The 22,563-nt window shown below is 41.8% G+C and overlaps 1 non-coding gene and 1 pseudogene across 1 annotated transcript; both read left to right on the forward strand.

Moving 5' to 3' along the window:
• The first annotated feature begins 3,196 nt into the window (after positions 1–3,196).
• LOC126962691 (mitochondrial import receptor subunit TOM22 homolog) lies at positions 3,197–3,638 on the forward strand (annotated as a pseudogene).
• Positions 3,639–16,554: 12,916 nt separating this feature from the next.
• LOC126963529 (U6 spliceosomal RNA) lies at positions 16,555–16,661 on the forward strand. Its single transcript, XR_007729145.1, has one exon. It is a non-coding gene; the product is annotated as a U6 spliceosomal RNA (small nuclear RNA).
• Positions 16,662–22,563: the final 5,902 nt, after the last annotated feature.

The raw sequence follows: 22,563 nt of genomic DNA on the forward strand, positions 1-22,563 counted from the left end.
AAAATTAGCCAGGCATGATGGCATGCACCTGTAGTCCCAGCTACTTGGGAGGCTGAGGTGAGAGATTTCTTGAGCCTTAGAGGTTGAGGCTGCAGTGAGCCAAAAATCACACTACTGCACTCCAGCCTGGGTGATGGAGTGAGATCCTATCTTGAAAAGAAAAGAGAAGAAAAGAAACTTCATGAGAGCAGCATCCTGAGAACCAGGAGTAGGAAGGCCCAGTCTCCAAAGATCCTACAAAGCAGAATCCACATCCCTGGCAGCTATGCAGGGATGAAGGCATTGTCATGTTCCCCCAACCCTGGGATAAGACCCCTCTCTCACAGCCCCGCCTTGCAGTGTGGTCAGGGGCTTCCTTCCCCTGGGCCTGTGCCCCCTCCCAGAAAACTGTAGCCTCTGAGACAAGCAGGTCTGCAGCAAGACCGCTTCTCTCCCTTCCTCAACGTGCAACTCGTTCTCGAGTTGCTGCCATAGGAACTTTTCTAGGCAGACGTTAGTGCCTCATAAATGTAATTAGTGATAATGGCCCTGAGTCAGCCGGGAGGTCTGTTTTTTCAGCTGGTTTTTCAAATTAGGACAGAGAAAACATTTTCACTGCCACCCAGGCTGGCTGAGTGCTGTCCACGTTGCCACCTTCCTGCCTGGCCCAGCCCTTTCAGAAATAGAAAAATCCCCCTTCCAATTAGAGGACGAGAAAGGCACAGCTCCAATCACTAGAGCTGTTGACAAAAATCAGCCAAATGCTGAGGCAGGTCTGCTGACCTGTTCAGACCACGTGCTTTCACAGTGCTGGTGCTTGTACCTGGCCCTGGCTGGGTACAAGAAACCTACAGGGGTCTCTACAAAATGAGGGGGTTTTGGAGACAGGCGGGCAGGGCTGTTTGAAAAACCTTGAGACAGATCATCTGCCACCCTGCTGGGCAACCCTCCCCTGACCCCGACAGAGTCCCTCATCCTTCTTGCAGCTGCCCCAACCACTTTCCAACTGGAGATTGATGACCTGCCTCTGTTTCTTCCTCCCTGTAGGTCTTGGGGGTAGGCAGCTGGACCTCTTCTCCTCAGCTCTTCTTCCCTCCCCCAGGGATGCTCCTCTAAGATCTCCTATTCCTCCCCATCCCAAAGACAATGACAATGACAAAGAATCACGGAACAGCAGGGCTCCATCAGACTGCATCCTTTCTGTGGACCATCTCACCGAATGCTCAGTTTATCTCTGAGTGGTAGGTCCTAATGCTATGCCAGCTCCACAATGGGAAAAGCGAGATGTCCCAGGGTAGGGATGTGGGAACATGACAGTACCTCAATTGCTTTGCCTGCAGAACTGTCAGGGATGTGGGTTCTGCCTCACAGGACTAGAGTGGGAACATGTGGGACCTGCAGCTGGACATTGCTCTGGTACCACCTGCATCTGATGTTTTGATTGGGTCAATGGTCATGGCAGGGAGGAGTCCCCACCCATGCTGTAAACCCTCAGAGGCACAGCAGCATCAGCTAGCCTTGTCTGGTACGGGTCTTTGTGCATCCCTTGAGGCCTCATGCCAAGACGGAGTGCCCACCAGAAAGGTTCCTAGCCTCCCACAGCTGGGCTGGGATCATGCCTGCCCCTGCTCACCCCTGAGGCTGCTGGGAGCCCTCAGCTAAATCTCCTTTGTTGCCACTGCCAAGATGGAGGGAGATGGGACCAGGCAAGCCTCAGAGGGAGACAGTCCATGGCACTAGGGTTGCAGGGGAATTGAGGGTGCTGACTCCAAACTCCTCAGGCGCTGCCTTCAGTCTGGGCACCTTCTGGGCTGTCAGCTGGGCAATCCCATCACCAGGAAGGTGAGCTGGGGGCATCAGGGGCTGCTGAGCCATGGGCCTGGGTCTGCCTCAATTGGCACCGCAGGGTCTACAGCATCCCTCTGGGCTGATGGCCTAGGCTGTGCAACCTCAGGCAACGTGCTTAACTTCTCTGAGCCTCACGTTTCCCAAATGTCAAATGTACCATTTGGATACAAAGATCTAGTTTTCAAATACTTTTAGCAGCAGATCCTCCAAATGTACAGGAGGTGACGGCAGAGCCTGATGAATTTGGGAGGTTCTGGGATGGTTGGGGCCTCACCCAAAGACCTATGTAGTCATGCTCCCTGCTAAGGGCTGGCTGGCTGAATTGAAATATCTTATAGGTAAACTTTCACATAAATATCTTACATGAAAAGTTAGCATAAACTCAAATTCTCAGATGAATTGCTGGCAATTGACTTTCTGCTAGTAAAATTTCTTAAGCATGAATTTCCCTTTAATAACCTACTAAATATCGTGCTTCCCAAATCAAACAAGAAATCTGGTTACATAGACAAAATGGTCATTTGGCAAAGTAATTGGTGAGTTTTGTTAGAATGCAGAAATGTGGTCTCCACCCCAGACCCACTGAATCAGGCCCTGCATTTTTACAGGATCCCCAGAGATCCCTACTGTCCTTCAAGTTTGAGAAGTGCCAAGTTAAAGCAATCGTATTTGCATCACCCCAGGAGCGCTTGAGAAATGGTCAGCATTCAGGCCCCCACTCCAGGGGGTTCTCTGTTGGCCTGGGGTGAGCTCCATTCAGGTGCCCAGGTGTTGTGAAATTCCCCAGGTAATGTCAGTGTGGATGCAGGGCCTGACTGCTGGGAGGGCCAGCAGCCACGCTTGTCTAAATGTCTTCATCTTCTCCCTCTTCTTTCATTCCCTCGGGGGCCTTGAATCTCTAAGCTCTGGCAGATGCTCTCACTGGAGCCTGATTTCTGTCACCTAAAGCTGACAGTCACAACAAGCTGACAGCCAGGGAGATGCATCCCTTTCAAAGCAACTGAGTGGCGTGTCAGTTCACACTTTGCATGGGGCTAACTGCTGGGAGGGTAACAGTTGCAGAAGCGACCCAGGGGGGACAGAGGCAGGGCCACCCTTCACTGACCACTTACTTCTTGGACCATCTCAGGGCAATTGGTCTGAGCAGGAGAGCCCTGTCCAAGCAGAGATCACAGGGCAGCCGGGGCAAGAGGGAGGCTGCTGGGGCTAGAAGGGGCTGTGATGAGGACCAGGGGAAAGAGTAGGAGCTTAGAGCCTCCATCCCACCAGCTGGGACTCAAAGCCAAGATTCTGAATGCCCTTCAGGACCTGCTTCTCAAGCTCCAGCCTACATCAGAATTACCTGGGGGCTTTTTAAAATACAGACTACATGGTTGCCGCTGTCGCCGCTGTCGGTGCAGGGGAAACCCCGTCTCCGAACTTCCGCGGATGAATTGCTCCTGAAAGGCAAAGCGGTGAAGACTGAGGAGGAGCTGGAGGAGGATGACGACGAGGGGCTAGAAGAGTCCCCGTCGGAGAGACTATGGGGCCTGATGGGGATGTTTCCAGAGAGGGTCAGGTCTGTGACTGGAGCCACTTTTGGTCTCTTCCTCTTTGTGGCTCAAAAAATGTACAGGTTTTCGAGGGTAGCCTTGTGGACTGGGACCACTTCCTTTATGATCCTGGTTCTTCCTGTTGTCTTTGAGACTGAGAAGTTGCAAACGGAGCAACAGCAGCAACTGCAGCAGCAGCAGCGGATACTTCTAGGGCCTAACACAGGGCTCCCAGGAGGAATGCCAGGGGCTCTACCTTCACTTCCTGGAAAGATCTAGATTGTTACTACTGTTTGAGCTGTCTCGGTGGGAGAAGTTTGAAATTCAATAGTGTTTGAACTGCTGATTATTTGGATTTCTTTCTTTAACTTTGACACATTGATCTATCTAAACCTGGTGGAGAGAATTTTCCCCACATTGTCTCATGGAAAGACTCAGCTTGTAACTGTGCCCTCCACACTGTCCTGACTGACTTCTTTCTTCACTCTGATACCACAGTGCAGCCATGTAGACGGTTATTCCAGCTGTAGCCGCTCCTTTCACCAAATTGTTCCTAACTGGAAGATCTCACTTTCCCCTTGTGGGGTAGGAACCGATGCCAGTGGGAGGAATGTGCCCTGACCATGAATGGCTGCTTTTCTGTTTGTTTATTTTTAGAATGGAGCTGTTGGGGAGAGACAGGCCCTCAATGTGAAACAGACAAAATGCATTACACCTGTAATGGAAAGTGGCCACTATGAATCCCTATGTGTAAGAGGAGGGAGGCTGGCTGCAGCTCCAGCCGCGGAATGGAGACTGTGGAAGACAGATCAGAAGCTCATTTCCTCTGCACATTTTGGCTGTTTGACCTGTGTGTGTGTTTATAAACACCGAAGTCAGTGCTTGCTTTTTGTATTTCAATATTAAAAATGATTCTAACAGAAAAATAGACAGCTGGCCCCACACCCAGAGCTTCTCGTTCAGTTGTTCTGGGGAGGGGCCCCAACATTTGCATTTTTAATTAGTTCTGAGATGACCATGATGTTGCTGGTCTGCGGACCACACTTTAAGAACCACTGCCTTTGAGACTACAGCCCCTCAACCAGAGACGCTCTGGTATATTGGTTAACGGAGCCAGCTCAGAAATCGGCCAGATCTGGGTGTGAAGCCTAGTACTTCCACTCCTTAGCTGTGTGACCTAGGGCAAGTTACTTAACCTCTCTGTGTGCCTATGTGTGTCATCTGCCAAGTGATGCTAAAGACAGTAGCTATGCCTTAGAGTTGTGGTATGGAGTAAGTGAGGGAATGCCTACAAGGGTCCTGAAGCATAGGCAAAACCTTTTGTGCTCATTCACTGAGCTGTGGTCAGCACTAGCCTGGAGTATGCCCATGGGCCTGGCCCCTTCCAGGATTCAAGTGCACTTTACCAAATTATTCCTTTTAGTAAAACACACACACGTACACACAAAACACTTTAAGAGCCGATACTAGTAATACCTCCATTTTACAGATGAGAAAAGCTGCTCAGAGTGGCTGAATAGCTTGCCCAAGGTCACACAGCCTGGAAATGTGATAGGCCTGAATTTGAACCATAGCTACTGGAATTACCATCTTACCATTTCGTTCATAGCCACTGAACTGATACGACCTCAGCCTTACTGGGCACAAACAGTGCAACAGGGCCTTAAAATAAGAATGTAAAAGTTCAAATCAAAATGAAGCCACTTTTTAAAATACATATATAAAACAGAAAACCCTGACAAGTAGAGCTGGGGACGACTATAAAGAGAAGAGTTCTCGTGCATAAATGCCCGATAACAAAAACTGCAACCCTGCACAAAGGCCATCACAACCTTACACAGAAAATGCTCCTGCCAGGACATCTGTGCAGCGGTGTCTGTCCAGCCTCAGACTGGTGTCACCCTTGTTATTGATCCTTGTAGCCAAGAACAATCTCAAAACAATTATGTAATCCTTCTCATTGTATTAGTAATAGCAAAAACCACAATTCCTTCTGCCCCAGCCTAATACCTTTAAAATCCTTTGTCTTGCCTCCCTGAATATGTACAGTTTACGATGGCACATGTATTCCCATTGCAATGCCCTACTCCTAAATAAATACCATTTACTTTTAGAAAGTCTCTCTGTTATTTCCGTTTGACAAATAGTTTAGAGTCTCCTGGAGTGTGGGAACCTCCAGTTGCATAATGTGGTTAATGCAACTGGGAATTCAGTTCCTCAGTTGCATGAAACACATATCAAGACCTCAATAGCCATGTGTGGCCAGTATTGGATGGTACAGATCTAGAATATTCCCATCTCCACATCAACTTCTATTAGACAGTATAGCTCCAGAGACTTGATCCAATTCTCTCTACTTTTCTGCATTTTTAATTTTTTCCATGATCAGGAAGAAGGCAGAGCGGATTAAATGCAGCAAGCATAATATCTCCTAAACATGGAAAAGGTGCTCAGCCTCAGTGTTGGAGAAATGCGAATTAATTGTACTGAGATACCATAGTTTGCCTACATAGATTAGGAATAACTTGAAAGGTTTTTTTTTCATTGTTTAAAAAGTAAGAATGAATAAAATTATTTATTCTTTAGCATAGCAAGGGTACCACCTTATTCTTTTATTTCAATAGGTTTTTGGGGAACAGGTGGTGGTTGGTTACAGGGATAAGTTCTTTAGTGGGGATTTCTGAGATTTTGGTGCACCCATCACCCAAGCAGTTTACACTGTACCCAGCATGTAGTCTTTTATCCCTCACCCCCTCCCACTCTTTCCCCTGAGTTGCCAAAGTCCACGGTGTCATTCTTATGCCTTTGAGTCCTCATAGCTTAGCTCCCACTTATGAGTGAGAACATACAATATTTGGTTTTCCATTCCTGAGTTATTTCACTTAGAATAATGGTCTCCAGTTCTAATCAGGTTGCTGCAAATGTCACTTCATTTTTTTTTTTTTTTTTTTTTTTTTTTTTTTTTTTTTTAGATGGAGCCTCGCTCTGTCACCCAGGCTGGAGCACAGTGGCACGATCTTGGCTCACTGCAAGCTCCACCTCCCAGATTCATGCCATTCTCCTGCCTCAGCCTCCCAGTAGCTGGAACTACAGGTACATGCCACCATGCCTGGCTAATTTTTTGTATTTTTTTAAGTAGAGATGGGGTTTCACAGTGTTAGCCAGGATGGTCTCGATCTCGTGACCTCGTGATCCGCCCACCTCAGCTTCCCAAAGTGCTGGGATTACAAGCATGAGCCATAGCGCCCGGTCATTTCATTCCTTTTTATGGCTGAGTAGTATTTCATGAGTAGTATTTATGGCTGAGTAGATCTATATATATCTCACATTTTATGCACTAATTGATGGGCGTTTGGACTGGTTCCATATTTTTGCAAGCGTGAATTATGCTGCTATAAACATGCGTATGCAAGTATCTTTTTTCATATAATGACTTTTCCTCTGTGTAGATACCCAGGAGTGGGATTACTGGATCAAATGATAGATCTACATTCAGTTCTTTAAGGAAGCTCCACACTGTTTTCCATAGTGGTTACACTAGTTTACATTCCCACCAAGAGTGTAAAAGTGTTCCTTTTCACCACATCTATGTCAACATCTATTTTTTTGTTTGTTTTTTAATTGCCATTCTTGCAGGAATAAGGTAGTATCATATTGTGGTTTTGATTTACATTTCCCTGATCATTAGTGATGCTGAGCGTTTTTTCATGTTTGTTGGCCATTTGTATATCTTCTTTTGAGAACTGTCTATTCATGTCCTTAGCCCACTTTTTGATGGGATTGTTTTTTTTTTCCTTGCTGATTTGAGTTCCTGTAGATTCTGAATATTAGTCCCTTGTTGGAAGTATACATTGTGAAGATTTTCTCCCACTCTGTGGGTTGTTTGTTTACTCTGTTGATTGTTTCTTTTGCTGTGCAGAAGTTTTTAGTTTAATTAAGTCCCATCTATTTATCTTTGGTTTTGTTGTATTTGCTTTTGGGTTCTTGGTCATGAGGTCTTTGCCTAAGTCAATGTCTAGAAGGGTTTTTCTGATGTTTTAGAATTTTTATGGTTTCAGGTCTTAGATTTAAGTCTTTGATCCATCTTCAGTTGCTTTTTGCATAAGGTAAGAGATGAGGATCCAGTTTCATTCTTCTACATGTGGCGTGCCAATTATCCCAGCACCATTTGTGGAATACAGTGTGTTTTCCCCCACTTTGTTTTTGTTTGCTTGGTTGAAGATTAGTTGACTGTAAGTATTTAGCTTTATAACTGGGTTCTCTATTCTGTTCCATTGGCGTCTATGCCCATTTTTATACCAGTACCATGCTGTTTTGGTGATTATGGCCTTATAGTATAGTTTGAAGTCGGGTAACGTGATACCTCCAGATGTGTTCTTTTTGCTTAGTCTTGCTTTGACTATGTGGACTCTTTTTTGGTTGTGTATGCATTTTAGGATTGTTTTTTCTAGTTCTGTGAAGAATGACGGTGCTATTTTGAGGAGAATTTGCATTGAATTTGTAGAATGTTTTTTGGCAGTATGGTCATTTTCACAATATTAATTCTACCTATTCATGAGCATAGGATGTGTTTCCATTGTTTGTGTCAATGGAACAACATCATGTGTCGATTTCTTTCAGCAATGTTTTGTAGTTTTCCCTATAGAGGTCTTTTACCTACTTGATTAAGTATATTTCTAGATATTTTATTTTCTTGCAGCTATTGTAAAAAGGGTTGAGTTCTTGATTTGATTCTCAGCTCGGTCACTGTTGGTATAAAGCACAGTTACTGATTTGTGTATATTAATTTTGTATTCTGAAACTTTGCAGAATTCATTTACCAGTTTTAGGAGCTTTCTGGATGAGTCTTTAGATTTTCTAGATATACAATCATGTCATCAGCAAACAGCAACAGTTTTACTTTGTCTTTACCCACTTGGATGCCCTTTCTTTCTCTTGTCTGTCTGTTCTGGCTAGGACTTTCAGTACTATGTTCAATAGAAGTGGTGAAAGTGGGCGTCCTTGTCTTGTTCCAGTTCTCAGTGGGAATGCTTTCAACTTTCCTTTATTCAGTATAATGTTTGTTGTGGGTTTGTCATAGATGGCTTTTATTACCTTAAGCTATGTCCTTTTTATGCTAATTTTGCTGAGGGTTTCAATCATAAAGGGATGCTGGATTTTGTCAAATGCTTTTTCTGCATCTATTGAGATCATGTGATTTTTCTTTTTAATTTTGTTTACATAGTGTATCACATTTATTGACGTGCAGATGTTAAATCATCCCCGTACCCCTGGTATGAAACCCACTTGATCATGGTGGATTATCCTTTTGATATGCTGTTGAAGTTGGTTAACTAGTATTTTGTTGATGATTTTTGCATCTGTGATACAGGTATTAGTCTGTGGTTTTTTGTTGTTGTTATATCCTTTCCTGGTTTTGGTATTAGGGTGATATTGGCTTCATGGAATGATTTAAGGAGGATTCCCTCTTTCTCTATCTCATGGAATAGTGTCAATAGGATTGGTACCGATTCTTCTTTGAATGTCTGATAGAATTCAGCTGTGAATCTATCTGGTCCTGGGCTTTTTTTGTTGGTAACATTTTAATTATTTCAATCTCACTGCTTGTTACTGGTCTGTTCAGAGTTTCTATTTCTTTCTGTTTAATCTACAAAAGTTGTATATTTCCAGGAATTTATCCATCTCCTCTAGGTTTTGTAGTTAATGCATGTAAAGGTGTTCATAGTAGGCTTGACTGATCTTTTGCATTTCTGTGGTATTGGTTGTAATATCTCCCCTTTTGTTTCTTTTTTAAAATTATACTTTAAGTTCTGAGATACATGTGCAGATTGTGCAGGTTTGTTACATAGGTATGCATGTGCCATGGTGGTTTCCTGCACCCATCAACTCATCATCTGCATTACTTATTTCTCCTAATGCTATCCCTCCCCTAGCCCCCACCCTGCAACAGGCCCTGGTGTGTGATGTTCCCCTCCCTGTGTCCATGTGTTCTCATTGTTCAACTCCCACTTATGAGTGAGAACAAGCAGTGTTTGGTTTTCTGTTCCTGTGTTACTTTGCTGAGAATGATGGTTTCCAGCTTCATCCATATCCCTGCAAAGGACATGAATGTATCCCTTTTTATGGCTGCATGGTATTCCATGATGTATATGTGCCATATTTTCTTTATCCAGTCTATCATGGGCATTTGTGTTGGTTTCAAGTCTTTGCTATTGTGAATAGTGCTGCAATAAACATGTGTGTGCATGTCTTTATAGTAAAATGATTTATAATCCTTTGGGTCTATACCCAGTAATGTCAGTGCTGGGTCAAATGGCATTTCTGGTTCTAAATCCTTGAGGAATTGCCATACTGTCTTCCACACTGGTTGAAGTAATTTACACTCCCACCAATAGTGTAAAAGCATTCCTATTTCTCCACATCCTCTCCAGCATCTGATGTTTCCTGACTTTTTAATGATCGCCATTCTAACTGGTGTGAGATCTCATTGTGGTTTTGATTTGCATTTCTCTATTGACCAGTCATGAGCCTTTTTTCAAATGTTTGTTGGCCACATAAATGTCTTCTTTTGAGAAGTGTCTGTTCATATCCTTTGCCCACTTTTTGATGGGTTTGTTTTTTTCTTGTAAATTTGTTTAAATTCTTTGTAGATTCTGGATATTAGCCCTTTGTCAGATGGATAGATTGCAAAAATTTTCTTCCATTCTGTAGGTTGCCTGTTCACTCTGATGATAGTTTCTTTTGCTATGTAGAAGCACTTTAGTTTAATTAGATCCCATTTGTCAATTTTGGCTTTTGTTGCAATTGCTTTTGGTGTTTTAGTCATGAAGTTTTTGCCTGTGCCTTATGTCCTGAATGGTATTGCACAGGTTTTCTTCTAGGGTTTTAATGTGTCCCAGAAATTCTGGTATGTTGTGTCTTTGTTCTCATTGGTTTCAAAGAACTTATTTATTTCTGTCTTAATTTCGTTATTAACCCAGTAGTCATTCAGGACAGATTGTTCAGTTTCCATGTAATTGTGTGGTTTTTGAGTGGGTTTCTTAATCCTGAGTTCTAATTTGATCACACTGTGGTCTGAGAGATTGTTTGTTATGATTGCGTTGTTTTGCATTTGCTGAGGAGTGTTTTACTTCCAATTATGTGGTCAATTTTAGAATAAGTGTGATATGGTGCTGAAAAGAATGTATATTCTGTTGATTTGGGGTGGAGAGTTCTGTAGATGTCTATTAGGTTTGCTTGGTCAAGAGCTGAGTTCAAGTCCTGAATATTCTTGTTAATTTTCTGTCTCGTTGATCTAATATTGACAGTGGGGTGTTAAAGTCTCCCACTATTATTGTGTGGGAGTTTGTCTCTTTGTAGGTCTCTAAGAACTTGCTTTATAAATCTGGGTGCTCCTGTACTGGGTGCATATATATTTAGGATAGTTAGCTCTTCTTGTTGCATTGATCCCTTTACCATTATGTAATGCCCTTCTTTGTCTTTTTTTAATCTTTGTTGGTTTAAAGTTTGTTTTATTAGAGACTAGGATTGCAACTCCTGCTTTTTTTTCCTTTCCATTTGCTTGGTAAATATTCCTCCATCCCTTTATTTTGAGCCTGTGTGTGTGTTTGCATGTGAGATGGGTCTCCTGAATACAGCACACTGATGAGTCTTGACTCTTCATGGGATTTGCCAGTCTATGTCTTTTAATTGGGGCATTTAGCCCATTTACATTTAAAGTTAATACTGTTATGTGTGAATTTGATCCTGACATTATGATGCTAGCTGGTTATTTTGCCCATTAGTTGATGCAATTTCTTCATAGTGCTGATTGTCTTTACAATTTGGTATGTTTTTGTAGTGGCTGGTACCAGTTTTTCCTTTCCATATTTAATGCTTCCTTCAGGAGCTCTTGTAAGAAAGGCCTGGTGGTGACAAAATCTCTCAGCACTTGCTTGTCTGTAAAGGATTTTATTTCTCCTTTGTTTATTAGCTTAGTTTGACTGGATATGAACTTCTGGGTTGAAAATTCTTTTCTTTAAGAATGTTGAAGATTGCCCCCACTCTCTTCTGGCTTGTAGGGTTTTGGCAGAGAGATCTGCTGTTAGTCTGATGGGCCTCCCTTTGTGGGTAACCTGACCTTTCTCTCTGGCTGCCCTTAACATTTTTTTCTTCATTTCAACCTTGGTGAATCTGACAATTACGTGTCTTGGGGTTGCTCTTCTCGAGAAGTATCTTTGTGGTGATCTTTTTATTTCCTGAATTTCAATGTTGGCCTGAATTGCTAGGTTGGGGAAGTTCTGAAGAGTGTTTTCCATCTTGGTTCCATTCTCCCTGTCACTTTCAGGTACACCAATCAAATGTTGGTCTTTTCACATAGTCCTATATTTCTTAAAGGCTTTGTTCATTCCTTGTCATTCTTTTTTCTCTAATCTTGTCTTCACATTTTATTTCATTATGTTGATCTTCAATCTCTGATATCCTGCCTTCCACTTTATCGATTTGGCTATTGATACTTGTGTATGCTTCATGAAGTTCTTGTGCTATGTTTTTCAGCTCCATCAGGTCATTTATGTTCTTCTCTAAACTGGCTATTCTAGTTAGCAATTCCTCTAACCTTTTTTCAAAGTTCTTAGCTTCCTTGCATTGGGTTAGAACATGCTCCTTTAGCTCAGAGGAGTTTGTTGTTACCAGCCTTCTGAAGCCTACGTCTGTCAATTCACCAAATTCATTCTCCATCCAGTTTTGTTCCCTTGCTGGTGAGGAGTCGCGATCCTTTGGAGAAGAGGTGTTCTGGTTTTTGGAATTTTCAGCTTTTTGGTGCTGGTTTTTCCTCATCTTCGTGGATTTATCTAACTTTGGTCTTTGATGTTGGTCACCTTCGGATGGGATTTTTGTGTGGATGTCCTTTTCACTGATGTTGATACTATTCCTTTCTGTTTGTTAGTTTTCCTTCTAATAGGCCCCTCTGCTGCAGGTCTGCTGGAGTTTGCTGGATGTCCACTCCAGACCCTGTTTGCCTGGATATCACTAGCGGAGGCTGCAGAACAGCAAAGACTGCTGCCTGCTCTTTCCTCTGGAAGCTTCATCCCAGAGGGGCACCCACCAGATACCAGCTGGAGATCTCCTGTATGAGATGTCTGTTGACCCCAGCTGGGAGGTGTCTCCCAGTCAGAAGGCACGGGGGTTAGGGACCCACATGAGGAGGCAGTCTGTCCCTTAGCAGAGCTTGAGCGCTGTGCTGGGAGATCCACTGCTCTCTTCAGAGCTGGCAGGCAGGAATGTTTAAGCCTGCTGAAGCTGTGCCCACAGCTGCCCGTTCCCCCAGATGCTTTATCCCAGGGAGATGGGAGTTTTATCTATAGGTCCCTGACTGGGGCTGCTGCCTTTCTTTCACAGATGCCCTGCCCAGGCAGGAGGAATCTAGTGAGGCAGTCTGGCTGCAGCAGCTTTGCAGCACTGTGGTGGGCTCTGCCCAGTTTGAACTTCCCAGCAGTTCTGTTTACACTGTGAGGGGAAAACCACCTATTCAAGCCTCAGTAGTGGTGGGCACCCCTCCCCTTTCCAAGCTTGAGTGTCCCAGGTCGACTTCAGACTGCTGTGCTGGCAGTGAGAATTTCAAGCCAGTGGATCTTAGCTTGCTGGGCTCCATGGGGGTGGAATCCACTGAACTAGACCATGTGGCTCTCCTGGCTTTAGCACCATTTCCAGAGGAGTGAATGGCCTATCTCACTGGCATTCCAGGTGCCACTGGGGTATGGAAAAAAAAAAAAAAATTCCTGCAGCTAGCTCGGTGTCTGCCCAAACAGCCACCCAGTTTTGTGCTTGAAACTTGGGGCCCTGGTGGTATAGGCACCCAAGGGAATCTCCTGGTCTGCAGGTTGTGAAGGCAGTGGGAAAAGCATAGTATCTGGGCTGGAACGCACCATTTCTCAAGGCACAGTCCCTCACGGCTTCCCTTGGCTAGGGAAGGGAGTTTCCTGACCGTGCACTTCCTGGGTGAGGCAACACCCCACCCTGCTTTGGCTCGCCTTCCATGGGCTGCACCCACTGTCTAACCAGTCCCAATGAGATGAGCCGGGTACCTCAGTTGGAAATGCAGAAATCACCCACCTTCTGTGTTGATCTCACTGGGAGCTGCAGACCAGAGCTGTTCCTATTTGGTCATCTTGCCAGCCACCAAATCATCTGGCATATCTTCACTTGGAAGGTGGGATGCGCACCAAGAGCCCATTTTGTTTCTAATTGAGCTTATTTGGATCTTCTATCTTTTCTTGGTTAATCTTGCTAATGATCTATCAATTGTATTGATCTTTTCAAACAACCAGCGTTTTGTTTCATTTATCTTTTGTATTTTTTTTCTCTTTTTGTGAATAAATGATTTTTTGTTTGACAAAATGCAGATTCCTGTCCCATACTAGATCTACAAATCAGATTTTGCAGGATGGGTTCTAGGTATCTACATTCTTTTCTTTTTAAAAAAATTTTATATTTTTATTTTGCCTTAAGTTATTGGGGTACAGGTGGTATTTGTTTACATGAGTAAGTTCTTTAGTGGTGATTTGTGAGACGTTGGTGCACCCATCACCTGAGCTGTATGCACTGCACCATATTTGTAGTCTTTTTATCCCTTGTCCCCCTCCCACTCTTCCCAAGTCCCCAAAGTCAATTGTATCATTCTTATTCCTTTGTGTCCTCATAGCTTAACTCCCACATATCAGTGAGAACATACATTGTTTGATTTTCTATTCCTCAGTTATTTCACTTAGAATAATAGTCTCCAATCTCATCCAGGTCAACTGCAAATGCTGTTAATTCATTCCTTTTTATGGCTGAGTAGTATTCCATCATGTATATATATGCCAAAATCTTTATCCACTCATTGATGGATGGGCATTTGGGTTGGTTCCACGATTTTGCAGTTGTGAATTGTGCTGCTATAAACACGTGTGTGCAAGTATCTTTTTCGAATAATAACTTCTTTTCCTCTGGGTAGATACCCAGTAGTGCGATTGCTGGATCAAATGGTAGTTCTACTTTTAGTTCGTCAAGGAATCTCTACACTGTTTTTCATAGCAGTTGTACTAGTTTACATTCCCACCAGCAGTGTAGAAGTGTTCTCTATCACCACATCCATGCCAATATCTACTGTTTTTTGATAGCTTATGGCCATTCTTGCAGGAATAACTTGGTATCGCATTGTGGTTTTGATTTGCGTTTCCCTGATCATTAGTGATGTTGAGCATTTTTTCACGTTTGTCGGCCATTGTATATCTTCTTTTGAGAATTGTCTATTCATGTCCTTAGCCCACTTTTTTATAGGATTGGTTTTTTCTTGATGATTTGAGTTCGTTGTAGATTCTGGATATTAGTCCTTTGTCAGATGTATAGATTGTGAAGATTTGCTCCCATTCTGTGGGTTGTGTTTACTCTGCTGACTGTTCCTTTTGCTGTGCAAAAACTTGTTAGTTTAATTAGCTCCTATTTCTTTGTTTTTATTACATTTGCTTTTGGGTTCTTGGTCATGAAATCCTTGTTTAAGCCAATGTCTAGAAAGGTTTTTCCAATGTTATCGTCTAGAGTTTTTATAGTTTCAGGTCTTAGGTATAAGTCCTTAATCTATCTTGAGTTGATTTTTGTATAAGGTGAGAGATGAGGATCCAGTTTCATTCTTCTACATGTGGCCAGCCAATTATCCGAGCAACGTTTGTTGAAAAGGGTGTTCTTTCTCCACTTTATGTTTTTGTTTGCTTTGTGAAGATCAGTTGGCTGTAAGTATTTGGGTTTATTTCTGGGTTCTCTATTCTGTTCCATTGGTCTATGTGCCTATTTTTATACCAGTACCATGCTGTTTTGGTGACTATGGCCTTATAGTTTTAAATCAGATAGTATTATGTCTCCAGATTTGTTTGTTTTGCTTAGTCTTGCTTTGGCTATGTGGGCTCTTTTTTGGTTCCATATGAATTTTGAATTGCTTTTTCTAACTCTGTGAAGAATGATGGTGGTATTTTGATGGGGATTGTGTTGAATTTATATATTGCTTTTGGCAATATGGTCATTTTCACAATATTGATTCCACCCATCCATGAGCATGGGACGTGTTTCCATTTGTTTGTGTCATCTATGATTTCTTTCAGTAGTGTTTTATAGTTTGTAGGGTCTTTCAACTCCTTTGTTAGGTATATTCCTAAGTTTTTTTTTGTTTGTTTGTTTTGGTTTTGGTGGGTTTGTTGTTGTTGTTGTTATTTTGCAGCTATTGTAAAAGGGGTTGAGTTCTTGATTTGATTCTCTACGTGGTCGCTGTTGGTGTATAGAAGAGCTACTGATTTGTGTACATTAATCTTGTATCCAGAAACTTTGCTGAATTCTTTTATCAGTTCTAGGAGCTTTCTGGAGGAGTCCTTAGGGTTTTCAAGGTAAACAAGCATATTGTCAACAAACAGGAACAGTTTGACTTCCCCTTTACCAATGTGGATGCCCTTTCTTTCTCTTGTCTGATTGCTGTGGCTAGGACTTCCAGCACTGTGTTGAAGAGGAGTGGTGAGAGTGGGCATCCTTGTCTTGTTCCCGTTCTCAGAGGGAATTCTTTCAACTTTTCCCCATTCAGTATTATGTTGGTTGTGGGTTTGTCATAGATGGCTTTTATTACCTTAAGGTATGTCCCTTGTATGCCAATTTTGCTGAGGTTTTTAATCACAAAGAGATGCTGGATTTTGTCAAATGCTCTTTCTACATCTACAGAGATGATAATGTGATTTTTGTTTTTAATTCTGTTTATGTGGTGCATCACATTTATTGACTTGCATATGTTAAACCATCCCTTCATTCCTGGTATGAAACCCACTTGATCATGGTGGATTATCTTTTTGATGCGTTGTTGGATTCGGTTAGCTAGTATTTTATTGTCATTCAGTTTGAAGAATTAATTTCCATCTTGATTTCATTTTTGACCCAGTGCTCATTCAGGAACACGTTATTTAATTTCCATATATTTGCATGGTTTTGAAGGTTCCTTTTGGAGTTGATTTCTGGTTTTATTCCACTGTGGTCTGAAAGAGTGCTTGATATAATTTCAATTTTCTTAAATTTATTAGAGCTCATTTTATGGCCTATCATACGGTCTATCTTGGAGAAGGTTCATGTGTTGTTGAATAGAATGTGCATTCTGCAGTTGTTGGGTGAAATGTTCTGGATATATCTGTTAAGTTCATTTGTTGTGCTCGCTTCGGCAGCACATATACTAAAATTGGAACGATACAGAGAAGATTAGCATGGCCCCTGCGCAAGGATGACACGCAAATTCGTGAAGCGTTCCATTTTTAAGACTTGGAATCAACCCAAATGTCCATCAGTGACAGATTGGATTAAGAAAATGTGGCACATATACACCATGGAATACTATGCAGCCATAAAAAAGGATGAGTTTGAGTCCTTTGTAGGGACTTGGATGCAGCTGGAATCCATCATTCTTAGCAAACTATCACAAGAACAGAAAACCAAACACCGCATGTTCTCACTCATAGGTGGGAACTGAACAATGAGATCACTCGGACTCAGGAAGGGGAACATCACACACCAGGGCCTATCATGGGGGCGGGGGGGGATTGCATTGGGAGTTATACCTGATGTAAATGACGAGTTGATGGGTGCAGCACAGCAACATGGCACAAGTATACATATGTAACAAACCTGCACGTTATGCACATGTACCCTACAACTTAAAGTATAATAATAATAAATTAAAAAAAAAAAAAGTTCATTTGTTCCAAGGTATACTTTAAATCCATTTTTTCTCTGTTGACTTTCTCTCTTGATGACCTGTCTAGTGCTGTCAGTGGAGTATTGAAATCCCTCACTACTATTGTGTTGCTGTCTATCTCATTTCTTAGGTCTATTAGTAATTGTTTTATAAATTTGGGAGCTCCAGTGTTAGGTGCATGTATGTTTAGGATTGTGAAATTTTTCTGTTGAACAAGGCCTTTTACCATTACGTAATGTCCCTCTTTGTCTCCTTTAACTGCTGTTGCTTTAAAGTTTGTTTTGTCTGATATAAGAATAGCTACCCCTGCTTGCTTTTGCTGTCTATTTGCATGAATTGCCTTTTTCCACCCCTTTACTTTAAGTTTATGTGAGTCCTTATGTGTTAGGTGAGTCTCCTGAAGGCAGCAGATAGTTTGTTGGTGAGTTCTTATCCATTCTGAGGTTCTGTATTTAGGCCATTTACATTTAATGTTCATATTGAAATGTGAGGTACTGTTGCATTCATCATGCTCTTTATTGCCTGTGTACTTTGGTTTTTTTTGTTTTTGCTTTTTAATTTGTATTTTTGTTTTATAGGTCCTGTGTGATTTATGCTTTAAAGATGCTCTGTTTTGATGTGTTTCCAGGATTTGCTTCAGGATTTAGAGTTCCTTTTAGCAGTTCTTGTAGTGGTGGCTTGGTAATGGCAAATTCTCTCAGCATTTGTTTGTCTGAAAATGACTGTATATTTCCTTCATATATGATGTTTAGTTTTGCTGGATACAAAATTCTTGACTGATAATTGTTTTGTTTGAAGAGGCTAAAGATAGGGCCCCAATCCCTTCTAGCTCGCTGGGTTTCTGCTGAGAAATATGCTGTTAATCTGATAGATTTTCCTTTATAGGTTACCTGGTGCTTCTGTCTCACAGCTCTTAAGATTATTTCCTTTGCCTTAACTTTGTTTAACCTGATGACAATGTGCTTAGGCAAAGATCTTTTTGCAATGAATTTCCCAGGTGTTGTTTGTGCTTCTTGTATTGCACATCTAGGTCTCTAGCAAGGCCAGGGAAGTTTTCTTTGATTATTCTCCCAGATATGTTTTCCAGGTTTTTGGAATTGTCTTTTTCCTCAGGGATGTTGATTACTCTTAGGTTTGGTTATTTAACATAATTTCAGACTTCTTGGAGGCTTTGTTCATATTTTCTTATTTTCTTTGTCTTGGATTGGGTTAATTTGAAGACCTTGTCTTCGAGCTCTGAATTTCTTTCTTCTACTTGTTCAATTCTATTGCTGAGACTTTCCAGAGCATTTTGCATTTCTAAAAATTGTGTCCAAAGTTTCCTTAATTTTTTGTTGTTTTTTCTTTAAGTTACCTATTTCCTAGAATATTTCTCCCTTCACTTCCTATACCATTTTTTTGATTTCCTTGCATTGGGCTTTGCCTTTCTCTGGTCCCTCCCTAATTAGCTCAGTAACTAACCTCCAGAATTCTTTTTCAGGTAAATCAGGGATTTCTTCTTGGTTTGGATCCATCGCTGGTGAACTAATGTGATTTTTAGGGGGTATTGACGAGCCTCATTTTGTTGAATTATCAGGGTTGGTTTTCTGGTTCCTTCTTATTTGGGTAGGCTCTGTCAGAGGGAAGGTCTAGGGCTGAAGGCTGCCAGAATTTTTCGTACCACGGAGTGTTCCTTTGCTGTAGACTCTCCCCCTTTTCCTGTGGATGTGGCTTCCTGTGAGCTGAACTGCAGTGATTGTTGTCTCTCTTCTGGGTCTAGCCACCCAGCGAGTCTACTGGGGGTTGTCTGCACAGAGTCCTGTGATGTGAACTGTCTATGGGCCTCTCAGCCACCAGTGCCTGTTCTGGTGGAGGTGGCACAGAGTGCACTGGACTCCATGAGGGTCCTTAGCCTTGGTGGTTTAATGCTCTAGTTTTGGGCTGATTGGCCTCCTGCCAGGAGGTGAAGCTTTCCAGAAAGCATCAGCTGTAGTAGCGTGGAGAGGGACTGGCAGTGGGTGAGGCCTTAGAACTCCCAAGATTATATGCCCTTTGTCTTTCCCTAACAAGATGGATAGGGAAGGACCATCAGGTGGGGTGGGGATAGGCTTGTCTAAGTTCAGACTCTCCTTGGGCAGGTCTTGATGCAGCTGCTGTGGGAGATGGGAGTGAGATTCCCAGGTCACTGGAGTTGTGTACCTTAGGATTATGGCTGCCTCTGCTGAGTGATGCAGGTTGTCAGGGAAGTGGGGGAAAGTCAGTAGTCACAGGCCTTACCCAGCTCCCATGCAAACTGAAGGGCTGGTCATCTCACTCCCACCATGCTCCCCACCCCCACCCCCGACCCCGCCTGCAATAGCCCTGAGTCTGTTTCTAAGCAGAGGGCAAGACGGGCTTGAAAACTTGCCCATGGCTTTCTGCCTCCCAGCTGCGAAAGAAAAGGACTTTAGTTCTGCCCCTGCCTGTGAAGTCTGCAAGCAGGATTCACACCCTCCCCCGACTTCTGGCCAGGAGACTTCTTACCCTGTTGAAATGGTTACAAAGTTCAGCCAAAGAATTCCTTCTCCAGAAAAATGATAAACTGAAGTATAATCTGCAACTAACCTCAGACGAAGTTAGCAGTAAATAGTTATCCAGAATGAAAGAGTAATATAAAAATCTCAGAAGCTTGGAACCATGGGAAAAGGGTACATGGGTGAATAATAACGGTTTGTCTAGATACAGCTTGATGCCAAAAGAAAGCATTGTATACAGAGTGGTATGAAAAGTATATCAGTTAGAAAATGATAGATTAGGTGAGTTATAGTAAAAATTAACCCCCAAATCTCAGTGGTTTTCAACAACTTAATAAAAAAGTTCACTTTGATGATGATATAATAGCACTAATATTTGATACAAACAGAGCTGATTTGGGTATGCATTCATTCAACCAATGGCAGCAGAGAATTGCCAGATTTTTTTTTTTAAGTAGGTTATTATTCCTGAAATGTATCTTTCTATGAACATTAGTTTGTATATTTCATAGAGAAAATTAAAAAAATAGTTAAATAGTTTATAACTAAGAGATAGGCATTTCAAAGAGCTATTTACATGGAAATATCTATGTCAGGATATTAGGAATGCAGTCTCTGAGTAATAGAATTTTATGACTTTATTAATATTTTGTTCTTTGTGTTTTTCTGTGATTCCACATTCAATTTATATGTTATCTGCATTCTTAAAATTTGATCATAAAAATAGAATATCCATAACTTTTACGCTTTGGCCAAAGATTTTAACCTTTCACTTAGATTTTAATGTAGAAATAAATTAAAATTAAGAAAAAAAAAAAAAAAAAAAGAATTCCTTCTCCATGTGGAGTTTTAACCCCTGCTCATCTGGCCACCCTCCTGATGGATCCACCAGCAGGAATGAGCTGCTTGGGGACCCAGCAAGCTCCCAGGGCCCTTCTGTGGCTTCCTCTACCCCTGTATTTCACTTGGCTCAGTTCTCTAACTCGATTCAGCTCCAGGTAAAGTCGGAAACTTCTCCTGCCAACAGATCTTTGGCTTCTCCAGTGGAGGGGTTCTGTTTGGGAGAGGAGGGTCTCCCTTTCCCACTTACGCAGTTGGGGCACTCTCAGATTTGAGGTGCCTCCACGGGTCCTGCAGGAGCAGTCCGCTTCCTTCAGAGAGTCTGTGGGTCCTCTCAGGATTGCTGGCTTGTTCTTGCAGTCAATCTAGAGTGAAAATTCACAGTGCAAGCCTCCGCATGCTGCTCTGTCCGGAGATGCAATCTAGTCCTGCCTCCCATCCACCATGATCCCAAAATCTGTTTGTTTTAATTTCATTTAGTTCTGCTCTTAGTTATTTCTTTTCTTCTGCTGGGTTTGGGTTTGGTTTTTGTTTCTCTAGTTCCCTGAAGTGTGACCTTAGATTGTCTATTTGTGTTCTTTCAAACTTTTTGATGTGGGCATTTAATGCTATAAACTTTCCTTTTAGCACTGCTTTTGCTGTATCCCAGAGTTTTGATAGATTGTGTCACTATTACTGTTCAGTTCAAAGAAGTTTTAAATTTCCATCTTCATTTCATTGTTGCTACAATGATCATTCAGGTGCAGGTTATTTAATTTCCATGTATTTGCATGGTTTTGAGGGTTCCTTTTGGAATTGATTCCCAATTCCACTGTGGTGTGAAAGAGTACTTGATATAATTTCAATTTTCTTAAATGTGTTGAGACTTGTTTTGTGGCCTATCATATGGTCTGTCTTGGAGAATGTTCCATGTGCTGCAGAAAAGAATGTATATACTGCAGTTGTCGGGTAGAATGTTCTGTAAGTATCTGTTAAGTCTATTTGTTCTAGGGTATGGTTTAAGTCCATTGTTTCTTTGTTGACTTTCTATCTTCATGACCTGTCTGGTGCGGTCAGTGTGGTACTGAAGTTCTCCACTATTACTGTGTTGCTTTCTATCTCATTTCTTAGGTCTATTAGTAACTGTTTTAAAAATTTGGGAGCTCCAGGGTTAGGTGCATAAATACTTAGGACTATATTTTCCTGTTGGACTAGTCCTTTTATCATTATATAATGTTCTTTGTTTTTTTTTAACTGCTGTTGCTTTAAAGTTTGTTTTGTCTGATACAAGAATAGCTATGCTCACTTTTGGTGTTCATTTGCATGGAGTATCTTTTTCCACCCCTTTATCATAAGTTTACGTGAGTCCTTATGTGTCAGGCGAGTCTCTTGAAGACAGCAGATACTTGGTGAATTCTCATCCATTCAGCCATTCTGTAACTTTTAAGTGGAGCATTTACACCATTTACATTCAATGTTGTTATTGAGATGTGAGGTACTTTTCTATTCATCATGCTATCTGTTGCCTGAATACTTTGGATTTTTTTTTGTTATTGTTGTTATGTTTTATAGGGCCTGTAAGATTTATGCTTTAAAGAGATTCTATTTTGGTGGATTTTGAGGATTTCTTTCAAGATTAGAGCTCCTTTTAGCAGTTCTTGTAGTGCTGGGTTAGTAGTGGCAAATTCTGTCAGCACTTGTATCTTTCCTTCCTTTATGAAGCTTAGTTTCACTGGATACAAAATTATTGGCTGATAATTGTTTTGTTTCAGGAGGCTAAAGATAGGACCCCAATCCCTTCTAGCTTGTAGGGTTTTTGCTGTGAAGTCTGCTGTAATCTGATAGGTTTTCCTTTATAAATTACCTGATGCTTTTGCCTCACAGCTCTTAAGATTCTTTCCGTCGTCTCGACTTGATGACTATGTGCCTAGGTGATGATCTTTTTGCAATGAATTTCCCAGGTGTACTTTAAGCTTCCTGTATTTGGATGTCTAGATCTCTAACAAGGCCAGGGAAGTTTCCTCAATTATTCCCTCAAATATGATTTCCAAACTTTCAGATTTCTCTTCTTCCTCAGGAATACCACATATTCTTAGGTTTGACTGTTTAACATAATCCCAAATTTCTTGGAGGCCTTGTTCATTTTTTAAATTAT

This window comes from Macaca thibetana, chromosome 9 (genome assembly GCF_024542745.1).
Source record: "Macaca thibetana thibetana isolate TM-01 chromosome 9, ASM2454274v1, whole genome shotgun sequence".
In the NCBI taxonomy this organism is placed as follows: domain Eukaryota; kingdom Metazoa; phylum Chordata; class Mammalia; order Primates; family Cercopithecidae; genus Macaca; species Macaca thibetana.